Source organism: Hibiscus syriacus, unplaced genomic scaffold, assembly GCF_006381635.1.
Source record: "Hibiscus syriacus cultivar Baekdansim isolate YM2019G1 unplaced genomic scaffold, ASM638163v2 tig00111996_pilon, whole genome shotgun sequence".
Lineage (NCBI taxonomy): Eukaryota > Viridiplantae > Streptophyta > Magnoliopsida > Malvales > Malvaceae > Hibiscus > Hibiscus syriacus.
This window is the reverse complement of record NW_024063233.1, coordinates 2578917-2581951: the sequence shown is the minus strand read 5'-3', so window position 1 is coordinate 2581951 and position 3035 is coordinate 2578917. Positions and strand designations below refer to the sequence as shown.

The window sequence follows — 3035 nt, the reverse complement described above, 5'->3', positions numbered from 1 at the left end:
CTAAATTGAGAGTTTGGTGGTATAAACTTGTCAATGCTTAAAGTCTGGTGGGATTTGGTGTAATTTACCCTTTTATATAAATGAAACCATACACCCAAACAAATCTGGAACCATAAAACAATATAAACATACAATGATTTATTAGATTTACACATAATAAAACTTCATCCATAAACACACTTTCAATCTGCCTGTGAGAGTCTTAGAGGATTCAAAGAAGTAATTCTTCATGTTTGAATCGCTGGAATCACATCTTTCTTCGTGTCATTTCTCCCTTCAATTTTTGCAGCATAATGCAGATATGTATATTAGAGATATCCTCTTTCCTTGCAACGTCATCAAACATTTCTTCGATTCCATAATTATATTTGAAACCTGTACCCAACAATTTCTTTGATGACAACACAGGATTTTTTTTCTACCTTTGATTTCTGCTAAGGATCTGTCAAAGCAAGAACAAAATAGGGGAAAGTTAAGCATTGTACAAATGACATTTTTTAACAGAAAAATAAAGAATGAAACGGCAGACATCTAAACCGTTAAATTTAACAAATTGAAAATGGTAAGGATTGAATAATCAATAAACATAAAAGTTGACTTCAAAAATAACATAAAAACTTTAAATTTTAGAATAGAGTAAGGACTTTCAAACCTTAAATTAGGTTATTGTTGCAGTTGAAAACTTTGAAGCAAATTAAAATGTCAATTTAGGGCGAAACAGAGAAATATTACCGAATCAAAAAAGCCAAGCAATTTAAGAACGAAAGGACCAGGTAAAGAGCATGTACCTAAGAGCAGAGCCCTGAGCTAGGGAACTTGGGGCATATGAAAGGACCAACGACAACACTAGGAATCACTGCCACCACATCCCATCCATGCTCTGCACCAAACTTAAGAACCGCCCTTTCTGTCATAGTCTTTGAAATCGCGTAACAACGAAACCTTGGACTTTCTTTTTCTCTAATGAAATCCACATCAGACCAGTAACTCTCATCCACCATGTCCGAATCCCGGCCGCTGGTAAACGGTGGATGCACTAGATGTATACACAACTCTCTTCACCGTTTTTTATTTCAAGCATGCTTACAAGATGCCTACTGTTCCACTGATTGCCGTTTCAGTTACGACTTCATGTGCTTCTTTGTTCTCGAAATCCACCGGAGTGGCAACATGGAACAGGGGCCGCATCGAAACTATGGGGATCTTTAAGATCGGCCGTCAAGATTTTGAGCTTTTCGGCCGCCCCTGGCAGATTGGTGAGGAAACTAAGGTCTCTTCTGTTTTCTGCTCTCATTTCACACCATTCTTTAGAAGAAGAAAAACAGAAGATTAGATTGAGTTTGAAGGAATATTACCTGGATCAGGTCTAACGGTGGTATGAACAAAGTAACGGTGATCCATCGATTGACAAATTAATGTTTTATATCCCGCAAACCCTAAGATGATGATTTCACGTGATTTTAGTAGTCAGTTGGCAAAAACTACACTAACGACGGTGGTTATGGTCGGAAAGAGTTTGTGACAAGGGAAGGTTAGGATTATAATTTGGGGGTTTATGGCTTTTAAATTTAAAATAAATTAGGGTTTTAATATTATAATAATATTTTTAATATTTTTAAAAAATAAATTTAAAAATTATCAAATTGTGACACATGTCACTTAACGGATAAAATTAATGTTGTTCATGGTCCAAACACCTAAAGTTGTAACGTTTGTAACGTTAGGCATCTGAATCATTAAAAAAACGTTTGTAACGTTAGACACCTGAATCATTCAAAAAAAAAGTTTAAACACCTATGCGTGAAAAGCGCTATAGTTTGGGCACTTATTCTATAATTAAGCCATTCTGAAACTACTCTATATTAAAATATATGGTAAAGTACATAAATGGTCTCCCGATTATAGAATATTATTTTGTTGAGTACTCCAACTATTTAAAGTTACAAAATAGTCATCTAACTATAAGGTACTGCTTTGTTGAGTTCTTTTACTATTAAAAGTTATAAAATGGTCACCCGACTATTCATATGTTCCAAACTCATCATTTTCAGTTAAAAATTTTATGGTCCTCTGAGTTAAACATTAACTTACTGACTATTCATGGACAGTTAACTATACCGTTTAGCCTAAATAGTCGGTTAACTGTTATAATGATTATGAGATTTTTAACCGTAACCTAACTGTTATTAATAATTCGGTTATAGGTTAATCTACGATAAACATATTACAATTATTTTGTCAAAAAAATCATAATTCATACTACAAAAAAGTTTAGCATTTAGCATATATGATGTGATTCTGCCGACCACCAAGTTCAAACAAAACACGCTCACAACTTTGAAGTTCTTCCAAGATGATTCTAAGGGAGTTCTTCCTTATTTTATTACTTATTTACTCATTTATGCTTTATATGTGTTATAAGCATGCTTTGACATTCTAAACTATGCTTGAATATTCATATATTGTCCTATGCTTGCATCCTATATGATATTCAATCATGTCACATCTTTAATTAGCTTATTTCATGCATATGTTACACATTCCTTACTTATGTTATCATATCAATTGCATTATTATATTAGCCATGGAATCATGTGTTACATTAGAATGTTACTTATTACTTATTCATTAACTTGAGCATTGTAACTTATATACATTTTGTATTTAGTGTAAGGTACATTCAAGACAATCCAATGGACAGTTCATGTCACTCATATTGATCACCATGTTTTAACAAGTTCAAGGCATCTTTGGGTCATGGTGTCTTCTTGAAATCTAATTCCCTGTCTATTATCTTTCCAATTCACTTTGAATCGCATCAATATGATATCGGGAGCTCGAGACATGCCCAAATTACTGAAGATAGTGCAGGCTGGAAATAAATACGGGATTTGAAACCATTCATCTCCTTCAAAGGACTTATGCATTGGAGGCATTAATGGAGACATGCATGGACGAGGAAAAAAATTAAAATGAATCAAAACATTTGTGAGAATGTGCAAGGATTCATTCAAAGGCTTTTAAGTTCATCCATT

The 3035-nt window shown here is 33.6% G+C and overlaps 1 pseudogene; it reads right to left on the bottom strand.

Annotated features, from left to right (window-relative positions):
• Positions 1-788: 788 nt before the first annotated feature.
• LOC120173996 lies at positions 789-2727 on the bottom strand (annotated as a pseudogene).
• Between the last annotated feature and the right edge of the window lie 308 nt (positions 2728-3035).